Source organism: Syngnathus scovelli, unplaced genomic scaffold, assembly GCF_024217435.2.
Source record: "Syngnathus scovelli strain Florida unplaced genomic scaffold, RoL_Ssco_1.2 HiC_scaffold_101, whole genome shotgun sequence".
NCBI lineage: Eukaryota > Metazoa > Chordata > Actinopteri > Syngnathiformes > Syngnathidae > Syngnathus > Syngnathus scovelli.
Genome location: NW_026061192.1, coordinates 1 through 12,500, shown reverse-complemented (window position 1 = coordinate 12,500; position 12,500 = coordinate 1).

Sequence of the window (12,500 nt, the reverse complement as noted above, 5' to 3'; positions counted from 1 at the left end):
AAGGAGACGGCCGTTGCCTCCGATCCTCCGGGCTAGAGCCGGGTGAGGTCGTCTCGAACCACGTGCCTGAAGGCCGCCTACGCCGGATTCGGCCCCGCTCATTCGTCGGAGTGACCGCCCGACGCGGGCATCGCTAGATTAGCCGTGGCCCCGATCCTTCCCCATCGACAGCCTTTCGCCCCCTTCGCTCCGGCCTCTGAGGCGGCCGGTACCCCTTTCTTGGATGAGACAGAACCCTTGACGGGCCGTTCGCAGATTTTTGCCCGGGCTTTATTTACCGAGGCGGCCGGTACCTCCGTCTGCCTTGGATGGACCGCATCCGCAGATTTTCGTCCGGCCTTAGCTTAAGGAGACGGCCGTTGCCTCCGATCCTCCGGGCTAGAGCCGGGTGAGGTCGTCTCGAACCACGTGCCTGAAGGCCGCCTACGCCGGATTCGGCCCCGCTCATTCGTCGGAGTGACCGCCCGACGCGGGCATCGCTAGATTAGCCGTGGCCCCGATCCTTCCCCATCGACAGCCTTTCGCCCCCTTCGCTCCGGCCTCTGAGGCGGCCGGTACCCCTTTCTTGGATGAGAGAGAACCCTTGACGGGCCGTTCGCAGATTTTTGCCCGGGCTTTATTTACCGAGGCGGCCGGTACCTCCGTCTGCCTTGGATGGACCGCATCCGCAGATTTTCGTCCGGCCTTAGCTTAAGGAGACGGCCGTTGCCTCCGATCCTCCGGGCTAGAGCCGGGTGAGGTCGTCTCGAACCACGTGCCTGAAGGCCGCCTACGCCGGATTCGGCCCCGCTCATTCGTCGGAGTGACCGCCCGACGCGGGCATCGCTAGATTAGCCGTGGCCCCGATCCTTCCCCATCGACAGCCTTTCGCCCCCTTCGCTCCGGCCTCTGAGGCGGCCGGTACCCCTTTCTTGGATGAGACAGAACCCTTGACGGGCCGTTCGCAGATTTTTGCCCGGGCTTTATTTACCGAGGCGGCCGGTACCTCCGTCTGCCTTGGATGGACCGCATCCGCAGATTTTCGTCCGGCCTTAGCTTAAGGAGACGGCCGTTGCCTCCGATCCTCCGGGCTAGAGCCGGGTGAGGTCGTCTCGAACCACGTGCCTGAAGGCCGCCTCGCGCCGGATTCGGCCCCGCTCATTCGTCGGAGTGACCGCCCGACGCGGGCATCGCTAGATTAGCCGTGGCCCCGATCCTTCCCCATCGACAGCCTTTCGCCCCCTTCGCTCCGGCCTCTGAGGCGGCCGGTACCCCTTTCTTGGATGAGACAGAACCCTTGACGGGCCGTTCGCAGATTTTTGCCCGGCCTGTGTTTAAGGAGGCGGCCGGTACCTCCCTCCTTGGATGACCAACAACCCTTGACGGGCCATTCGCAGATTTTTGCCCGGCCTGTGTTTAAGGAGGCGGCCGGTACCTCCCTCCTTGGATGACCAACAACCCTTGACGGGCCATTCGCAGATTTTTGCCCGGCCTGTGTTTAAGGAGGCGGCCGGTACCTCCCTCCTTGGATGACCAACAACCCTTGACGGGCCATTCGCAGATTTTTGCCCGGCCTGTGTTTAAGGAGGCGGCCGGTACCTCCCACCTTGGATGACCCACTACCCTTGACGGGCCCATTCGCAGATTTTTGCCCGGCCTGTGTTTAGGGAGGCGACCGGTCCTCCGTAGCTTGATCGGATTTCCCTTCCGGCCTGTGTTTAAGGAGGCGGCCGGTCCTCCGTAGCTTGACCGGATTTCCCTTCCAGCCTGTGTTTAAGGAGGCGGCTGGTCCTCCCCGGTCGGTTGCCAAGCGACCGGGACCCGCAAGTGGGCAGGAACCGTCCACCCAACGCCGGCGAGCCGGGGCCGGTGGGGGCCCTACCAAGGCGGGTCTAACTTCAGGCGGTGCAAACGGGGGAGGGGGGTAAGGACGGCTGCCGGGAGCAGACAGCCGTCCCCGGGAGGGGGTAGTAGCTTCGCGGCGGCCGCCGGGAGCAGACGGCCGTCCGCGCATTCTGCCAATGCCTGTAGGACTTTGAATATTTCACAGCCGTGCTGTGGCACTTAGAAAATTTTTCAGAGACGTGGCACTTAGAAAGTTTTTCAGAGATGTGGCACTTTGAAAGTTTTTGAGAGATGTGGCACTTTGAAAGTTTTTGAGAGATGTGGCACTTAGAAATTTTTTGAGAGATGTGGCACTTAGAAATTTTTTGAGAGATGTGGCACTTTGAAAATTTTTGAGAAATGTGGCACTTAGAAAATTTTCTCTCTCTCTGGAAGTGCCGTGCCTTCTTCAGTTCTGCTATCCGAGCAGGGGACGCTTGCTGGCGGCCGTTACCAGCGCTCGGACCAGGCCCAATTGATTTGCATGGAAAACAATTGCGTCCCCCATGCTCGTTCTGACTATATTTTGCGAAAGGGGGGTAAAGTGATGAGTACACTAAGTGGGGGGACCAACCCATGTACTCTAGAAAAAGTACATGGGTTGACAAAAGACCAGTTGGTAATGCACCCCTGGTACCCAAACCCCTGGTACCTTTAGGCACTTAGAAAAAATTTCGCCCAAATTTGGAGGTCGCTCCAGGGGAAGAGGCCGAATTTTCGCCTATTACGGCCGACCGCGGGAACCAGCCGAGGCGGACGCTTTTCGGCGCAAGAGCCGTTGGCACTTAGAAAATATTCGCTAAACTTCAAAGGACCTCCAGGGGAAGAGGCCGAATTGTCACTTTTTCTGGCCGACATCGGGAACCAGCCGAGTCGGACGATTTACGGCGGAGCAGCCGTTGGCACTTAGAAAATATTCGCCAAACTCGGCCGGACTTCCAGGGGAAGAGGCCGAATTGTCACTTGTTCTGCCCGACATCGGGAACCAGCCGAGTCGGACACTTTAAGGCTGAGCAGCCGTTGGCACTTAGGAAATATTCGCCGAACTCGGCCGGACTTCCAGGGGAAGAGGCCGGATTTTCACTTGTTCTGGCCGACATCGGGAACCAGCCGAGTCGGACTCTTTACGGCGGAACAGCCGTTGGCACTTAGGAAATATTCGCCGAACTCGGCCGGACTTCCAGGGGAAGAGGCCGAATATTCACTTGTTCTGGCCGACATCGGGAACCAGCCGAGTCGGACGCTTTACGGCGGAGCAGCCGTTGGCACTTAGAAAATATTCGTTAAACTTCAACTGACCTCCAGGGGAAGAGGCCGAATTTTCACTTGTTCTGGCCGACATCGGGAACCAGCCGAGTCGGACGCTTTACGGCGGAACAGCCGTTGGCACTTAGAAAATATTCGTTAATCTTGAACGGACCTCCAGGGGAAGAGGCCGAATTTTCACTTGTTCTGGCCGACATCGGGAACCAGCCGAGTCGGACGCTTTACGGCGGAGCAGCCGTTGGCACTTAGAAAATATTCGTTAAACTTCAACTGACCTCCAGGGGAAGAGGCCGAATTTTCACTTGTTCTGGCCGACATCGGGAACCAGCCGAGTCGTACCCTTTACGGCGGAACAGCCGTTGGCACTTAGGAAATATTTGCCTTAACTTGGCCGCACTTCCAGGGGAAGAGGCCGAATTTTCACTTGTTCTGGCCGACATCGGGAACCAGCCGAGTGGGACCCTTTACGGCGGAGCAGCCGTTGGCACTTAGGAAATATTCGCCAAAATGTTCCGGACCTCCAGGGGAAGAGGCCGAATTTTCGCTCGTTCGGGCCGACCGGGAGAACCAGCCGGGTCGGACACGTTACGGCGCAACAGCCGTTAGCACTTAGAAAATATTTGCCAAAATGTTCCGGACTTCCAGGGGAAGAGGCCGGATTTTCACTTGTTCTGGCCGACATCGGGAACCAGCCGAGTCGGACCCTTTAAGGCTGAGCAGCCGTTGGCACTTAGGAAATATTCGCCTTAACTCGGCCGGACTTCCAGGGGAAGAGGCCGGATTTTCACTTGTTCTGGCCGACATCGGGAACCAGCCGAGTCGGACACTTTAAGGCTGAGCAGCCGTTGGCACTTAGGAAATATTTGCCTTAACTCGGCCGGACTTCCAGGGGAAGAGGCCGGATTTTCACTTGTTCTGGCCGACATCGGGAACCAGCCGAGTCGGACTCTTTACGGCGGAACAGCCGTTGGCACTTAGGAAATATTCGCCGAACTCGGCCGGACTTCCAGGGGAAGAGGCCGAATTTTCACTTGTTCTGGCCGACATCGGGAACCAGCCGAGTCGGACTCTTTACGGCGGAGCAGCCGTTGGCACTTAGGAAATATTTGCCAAAATGTTCCGGACCTCCAGGGGAAGAGGCCGAATATTCACTTGTTCTGGCCGACATCGGGAACCAGCCGAGTCGGACACTTTACGGCGGAGCAGCCGTTGGCACTTAGGAAATATTCGTTAAACTTCAACTGACCTCCAGGGGAAGAGGCCGAATTTCCACTTGTTCTGGCCGACATCGGGAACCAGCCGAGTCGGACGCTTTACGGCGGAGCAGCCGTTGGCACTTAGAAAATATTCGCCGAACTTGGCCGGACTTCCAGGGGAAGAGGCCGGATTTTCACTTGTTCTGGCCGACATCGGGAACCAGCCGAGTCGGACACTTTACGGCGGAGCAGCCGTTGGCACTTAGAAAATATTCGTTAATCTTGAACGGACCTCCAGGGGAAGAGGCCGAATATTCACTTGTTCTGGCCGACATCGGGAACCAGCCGAGTCGGACACTTTAAGGCTGAGCAGCCGTTGGCACTTAGGAAATATTCGCCTTAACTCGGCCGGACTTCCAGGGGAAGAGGCCGGATTTTCACTAGTTCTGGCCGACATCGGGAACCAGCCGAGTCGGACTCTTTACGGCGGAACAGCCGTTGGCACTTAGGAAATATTTGCCTTAACTCGGCCGGACTTCCAGGGGAAGAGGCCGGATTTTCACTTGTTCTGGCCGACATCGGGAACCAGCCGAGTCGGACACTTTAAGGCTGAGCAGCCGTTGGCACTTAGGAAATATTTGCCTTAACTCGGCCGGACTTCCAGGGGAAGAGGCCGGATTTTCACTTGTTCTGGCCGACATCGGGAACCAGCCGAGTCGGACTCTTTACGGCGGAACAGCCGTTGGCACTTAGGAAATATTCGCCGAACTCGGCCGGACTTCCAGGGGAAGAGGCCGATTTTTCACTTGTTCTGGCCGACATCGGGAACCAGCCGAGTCGGACACTTTAAGGCTGAGCAGCCGTTGGCACTTAGGAAATATTCGCCTTAACTCGGCCGGACTTCCAGGGGAAGAGGCCGGATTTTCACTAGTTCTGGCCGACATCGGGAACCAGCCGAGTCGGACTCTTTACGGCGGAACAGCCGTTGGCACTTGGGAAATATTCGCCGAACTCGGCCGGACTTCCAGGGGAAGAGGCCGATTTTTCACTTGTTCTGGCCGACATCGGGAACCAGCCGAGTCGGACCCTTTACGGCGGAACAGCCGTTGGCACTTAGGAAATATTTGCCTTAACTCGGCCGGACTTCCAGGGGAAGAGGCCGAATTGTCACTTGTTCTGGCCGACATCGGGAACCAGCCGAGTCGGGCCCTTTAAGGCTGAGCAGCCGTTGGCACTTAGGAAATATTTGCCTTAACTCGGCCGGACTTCCAGGGGAAGAGGCCGGATTTTCACTTGTTCTGGCCGACATCGGGAACCAGCCGAGTCGGACTCTTTACGGCGGAACAGCCGTTGGCACTTAGGAAATATTCGCCGAACTCGGCCGGACTTCCAGGGGAAGAGGCCGATTTTTCACTTGTTCTGGCCGACATCGGGAACCAGCCGAGTCGGACCCTTTACGGCGGAACAGCCGTTGGCACTTAGGAAATATTTGCCTTAACTCGGCCGGACTTCCAGGGGAAGAGGCCGAATTTTCACTTGTTCTGGCCGACATCGGGAACCAGCCGAGTCGGGCCCTTTAAGGCTGAGCAGCCGTTGGCACTTAGGAAATATTTGCCTTAACTCGGCCGGACTTCCAGGGGAAGAGGCCGGATTTTCACTTGTTCTGGCCGACATCGGGAACCAGCCGAGTCGGACTCTTTACGGCGGAACAGCCGTTGGCACTTAGGAAATATTCGCCGAACTCGGCCGGACTTCCAGGGGAAGAGGCCGATTTTTCACTTGTTCTGGCCGACATCGGGAACCAGCCGAGTCGGACCCTTTACGGCGGAACAGCCGTTGGCACTTAGGAAATATTTGCCTTAACTCGGCCGGACTTCCAGGGGAAGAGGCCGAATTTTCACTTGTTCTGGCCGACATCGGGAACCAGCCGAGTCGGACCCTTTAAGGCTGAGCAGCCGTTGGCACTTAGGAAATATTTGCCTTAACTCGGCCGGACTTCCAGGGGAAGAGGCCGATTTTTCACTTGTTCTGGCCGACCGGGGGAACCAGCCGAGTCGGACACTTTACGGCGGAGCAGCCGTTGGCACTTAGGAAATATTCGCCAAAATGTTCCGGACCTCCAGGGGAAGAGGCCAAATTTTCACTTGTTCTGGCCGACTGGGTGAACCGGCCGAGGCGGACACTTTACGGCGGAGCAGCCGTTGGCACTTAGGAAATATTCGCCAAAATGTTCCGGACCTCCAGGGGAAGAGGCCGAATTTTCACTTGTTCTGGCCGACCGGGGGAACCAGCCGAGGCGGACACTTTACGGCGGAGCAGCCGTTGGCACTTAGAAAATATTCGCCAAAATGTTCCGGACCTCCAGGGAAAGAGGCCGAATTTTCGCTCGTTCGGGCCGACCGGGAGAACCGGCCGAGGCGGACACTTTACGGCGGTTGAGCCGTTGGCACTTAGAAATTATTCAGACTTCCATCAAACACACATCGGCCTTTTGCCGTCACTGCCCGGGATGGGCACCGTGGTAGCTCGGACAGTTCGTGTGACAGCTTCCGCTGGCACTCAGACAATTTTTGAAATGAAAATAAACAGTTCTGCACATACGTGCCGACTATATTTTGCGAAAGGGGGGTAAAGTGATGAGTACACTAAGTGGGGGGACCAAGTACATAAAGCCCACCCCTGGTACCTCAGAGAGGCCGAATTGACACATTTTGTGTCCGACCGCGGGAACCAGCCGAGGCGGACGCTTTTCGGCGCAAGAGCCGTTGGCACTTAGAAAATATTCGTTAATCTTGAACGGACCTCCAGGGGAAGAGGCCGAATTTTCACTTGTTCTGGCCGACATCGGGAACCAGCCGAGGCGGACGCTTTTCGGCGCAAGAGCCGTTGGCACTTAGAAAATATTCGTTAATCTTGAACGGACCTCCAGGGGAAGAGGCCGAATTTTCACTTGTTCTGGCCGACATCGGGAACCAGCCGAGTCGGACGCTTTACGGCGGAGCAGCCGTTGGCACTTAGAAAATATTCGCCAAACTCGACCGGACTTCCAGGGGAAGAGGCCGAATTGTCACTTGTTCTGCCCGACATCGGGAACCAGCCGAGTCGGACACTTTAAGGCGGAGCAGCCGTTGGCACTTAGAAAATATTCCCCAAACTTGAACGGACCTCCAGGGGAAGAGGCCGAATTTTCACCTGTTCTGGCCGACATCGGGAACCAGCCGAGTCGGACGCTTTAAGGCGGAGCAGCCGTTGGCACTTAGAAAATATTCGTTAAACTTGAAAGGACCTCCAGGGGAAGAGGCCGAATTGTCACTTGTTCTGGCCGACATCGGGAACCAGCCGAGTCGGACGCTTTAAGGCGGAGCAGCCGTTGGCACTTAGAAAATATTCGTTAAACTTGAAAGGACCTCCAGGGGAAGAGGCCGAATTGTCACTTGTTCTGGCCGACATCGGGAACCAGCCGAGTCGGACGCTTTAAGGCGGAGCAGCCGTTGGCACTTAGGAAATATTTGCCTTAACTCGGCCGGACTTCCAGGGGAAGAGGCCGAATTTTCACTTGTTCTGGCCGACATCGGGAACCAGCCGAGTCGGACGCTTTACGGCGGAGCAGCCGTTGGCACTTAGAAAATATTCGTTAAACTTCAACTGACCTCCAGGGGAAGAGGCCGAATTTCCACTTGTTCTGGCCGACATCGGGAACCAGCCGAGTCGGACGCTTTACGGCGGAGCAGCCGTTGGCACTTAGAAAATATTCGCCGAACTCGGCCGGACTTCCAGGGGAAGAGGCCGGATTTTCACTTGTTCTGGCCGACATCGGGAACCAGCCGAGTCGGACTCTTTACGGCGGAGCAGCCGTTGGCACTTAGGAAATATTTGCCAAAATGTTCCGGACCTCCAGGGGAAGAGGCCGAATATTCACTTGTTCTGGCCGACATCGGGAACCAGCCGAGTCGGACACTTTACGGCGGAGCAGCCGTTGGCACTTAGGAAATATTCGTTAAACTTCAACTGACCTCCAGGGGAAGAGGCCGAATTTCCACTTGTTCTGGCCGACATCGGGAACCAGCCGAGTCGGACGCTTTACGGCGGAGCAGCCGTTGGCACTTAGAAAATATTCGCCGAACTTGGCCGGACTTCCAGGGGAAGAGGCCGGATTTTCACTTGTTCTGGCCGACATCGGGAACCAGCCGAGTCGGACACTTTACGGCGGAGCAGCCGTTGGCACTTAGAAAATATTCGTTAATCTTGAACGGACCTCCAGGGGAAGAGGCCGAATATTCACTTGTTCTGGCCGACATCGGGAACCAGCCGAGTCGGACTCTTTACGGCGGAACAGCCGTTGGCACTTAGGAAATATTCGCCGAACTCGGCCGGACTTCCAGGGGAAGAGGCCGAATTTTCACTTGTTCTGGCCGACATCGGGAACCAGCCGAGTCGGACTCTTTACGGCGGAGCAGCCGTTGGCACTTAGGAAATATTTGCCAAAATGTTCCGGACCTCCAGGGGAAGAGGCCGAATATTCACTTGTTCTGGCCGACATCGGGAACCAGCCGAGTCGGACACTTTACGGCGGAGCAGCCGTTGGCACTTAGGAAATATTCGTTAAACTTCAACTGACCTCCAGGGGAAGAGGCCGAATTTTCACTTGTTCTGGCCGACATCGGGAACCAGCCGAGTCGGTCTCTTTACGGCGGAGCAGCCGTTGGCACTTAGGAAATATTCGCCGAACTTGGCCGGACCTCCAGGGGAAGAGGCCGAATTTTCACTTGTTCTGGCCGACCGGGGGAACCAGCCGAGGCGGACACTTTACGGCGGAGCAGCCGTTGGCACTTAGAAAATATTCGCCAAAATGTTCCGGACCTCCAGGGAAAGAGGCCGAATTTTCGCTCGTTCGGGTCCGACCGGGAGAACCGGCCGAGGCGGACACTTTACGGCGGTTGAGCCGTTGGCACTTAGAAATTATTCAGACTTCCATCAAACACACATCGGCCTTTTGCCGTCACTGCCCGGGATGGGCACCGTGGTAGCTCGGACAGTTCGTGTGACAGCTTCCGCTGGCACTTAGACAATTTTTAAAATGAAAATAAACAGTTCTGCACATACGTGCCGACTATATTTTGCGAAAGGGGGGTAAAGTGATGAGTACACTAAGTGGGGGGACCAAGTACATAAAGCCCACCCCTGGTACCTCAGAGAGGCCGAATTGACACATTTTGTGTCCGACCGCGGGAACCAGCCGAGGCGGACGCTTTTCGGCGCAAGAGCCGTTGGCACTTAGAAAATATTCGTTAATCTTGAACGGACCTCCAGGGGAAGAGGCCGAATTTTCACTTGTTCTGGCCGACATCGGGAACCAGCCGAGGCGGACGCTTTTCGGCGCAAGAGCCGTTGGCACTTAGAAAATATTCGTTAATCTTGAACGGACCTCCAGGGGAAGAGGCCGAATTTTCACTTGTTCTGGCCGACATCGGGAACCAGCCGAGTCGGACGCTTTACGGCGGAGCAGCCGTTGGCACTTAGAAAATATTCGTTAATCTTGAACGGACCTCCAGGGGAAGAGGCCGAATTTTCACTTGTTCTGGCCGACATCGGGAACCAGCCGAGTCGGACGCTTTACGGCGGAGCAGCCGTTGGCACTTTGAAAATATTCGTTAAACTTCAACTGACCTCCAGGGGAAGAGGCCGAGTTTCCACTTGTTCTGGCCGACATCGGGAACCAGCCGAGTCGGACACCTTACGGCGGAAGAGCCGATGGCACTTAGAAAATATTCGTTAAACTTGAACGGACCTCCAGGGGAAGAGGCCGAATTTTCGCTTGTTCAGGCCGACCGGAGGAACCGGCCGAGTCGGACACCTTACGGCGGAAGAGCCGATGGCACTTAGAAAATATTCGTTAAACTTGACAGGACCTCCAGGGGAAGAGGCCGAATTTTCGCTCGTTCAGGCCGACCGGAGGAACCGGCCGAGTCGGACACCTTACGGCGGAAGAGCCGATGGCACTTAGAAAATATTCGTTAAACTTGACAGGACCTCCAGGGGAAGAGGCCGAATTTTCGCTCGTTCAGGCCGACCGGAGGAACCGGCCGAGTCGGACACATTACGGCGGAAGAGCCGATGGCACTTAGAAAATATTCGTTAAACTTGACAGGACCTCCAGGGGAAGAGGCCGAATTTTCGCTCGTTCAGGCCGACCGGAGGAACCGGCCGGGTCGGACACCTTACGGCGGAAGAGCCGATGGCACTTAGAAAATATTCGCCAAAATGTTCCGGACCTCCAGGGGAAGAGGCCGAATTTTCACTTGTTCAGGCCGACCGGAGGAACCGGCCGGGTCGGACACGTTACGGCGGAACAGCCGTTGGCACTTAGAAAATATTCGTCAAAGTCGTCCGGACCTCCAGGGGAAGAGGCCGAATTTTCGCTCGTTCGGGCCGACCGGAGGAACCGGCCGGGTCGGACACGTTACGGCGCAACAGCCGTTCGCACTTAGAAAATATTCGCCAAAGTCGTCCGGACCTCCAGGGGAAGAGGCCGAATTTTCGCTCGTTCGGGCCGACCGGAGGAACCAGCCGGGTCGGACACTTTACGGCGCAACAGCCGTTGGCACTTTGAAAATATTCGCCAAAATGTTCCGGACCTCCAGGGGAAGAGGCCGAATTTTCGCTCGTTCGGGCCGACCGGAGGAACCGGCCGGGTCGGACACGTTACGGCGCAACAGCCGTTGGCACTTTGAAAATATTCGCCAAAATGTTCCGGACCTCCAGGGGAAGAGGCCGAATTTTCGCTCGTTCGGGCCGACCGGAGGAACCGGCCGGGTCGGACACGTTACGGCGCAACAGCCGTTGGCACTTTGAAAATATTCGCCAAAATGTTCCGGACCTCCAGGGGAAGAGGCCGAATTTTCGCTCGTTCGGGCCGACCGGAGGAACCGGCCGGGTCGGACACGTTACGGCGCAACAGCCGTTGGCACTTTGAAAATATTCGCCAAAATGTTCCGGACCTCCAGGGGAAGAGGCCGAATTTTCGCTCGTTCGGGCCGACCGGAGGAACCGGCCGAGTCGGACACCTTACGGCGGAAGAGCCGATGGCACTTAGAAAATATTCGTTAAACTTGACAGGACCTCCAGGGGAAGAGGCCGAATTTTCGCTCGTTCGGGCCGACCGGAGGAACCAGCCGGGTCGGACACGTTACGGCGCAACAGCCGTTCGCACTTAGAAAATATTCGTTAAACTTGACAGGACCTCCAGAGGAAGAGGCCGAATTTTTGCTCGTTCAGGCCGACCGGAGGAACCGGCCGAGTCGGACACCTTACGGCGGAAGAGCCGATGGCACTTTGAAAATATTCGCCAAAATGTTCCGGACCTCCAGGGGAAGAGGCCGAATTTTCGCTCGTTCGGGCCGACCGGAGGAACCGGCCGGGTCGGACACGTTACGGCGGAACAGCCGTTGGCACTTTGAAAATATTCGCCAAAATGTTCCGGACCTCCAGGGGAAGAGGCCGAATTTTCGCTCGTTCGGGGCGACCGGAGGAACCAGCCGGGTCGGACACTTTACGGCGCAACAGCCGTTGGCACTTAGAAAATATTCGCCAAAATGTTCCGGACCTCCAGGGGAAGAGGCCGAATTTTCGCTCGTTCGGGCCGACCGGAGGAACCAGCCGGGTCGGACACTTTACGGCGGAACAGCCGTTGGCACTTTGAAAATATTCGCCAAAATGTTCCGGACCTCCAGGGGAAGAGGCCGAATTTTCGCTCGTTCGGGCCGACCGGAGGAACCAGCCGGGTCGGACACGTTACGGCGCAACAGCCGTTGGCACTTTGAAAATATTCGCCAAAATGTTCCGGACCTCCAGGGGAAGAGGCCGAATTTTCGCTCGTTCGGGCCGACCGGAGGAACCAGCCGGGTCGGACACGTTACGGCGGAACAGCCGTTGGCACTTTGAAAATATTCGCCAAAATGTTCCGGACCTCCAGGGGAAGAGGCCGAATTTTCGCTTGTTCAAGCCGACCGGAGGAACCAGCCGGGTCGGACACGTTACGGCGCAACAGCCGTTGGCACTTTGAAAATATTCGCCAAAATGTTCCGGACCTCCAGGGGAAGAGGCCGAATTTTCGCTCGTTCTGGCCGACCGGGAGAACCAGCCGGGTCGGACACGTTACGGCGCAACAGCCGTTGG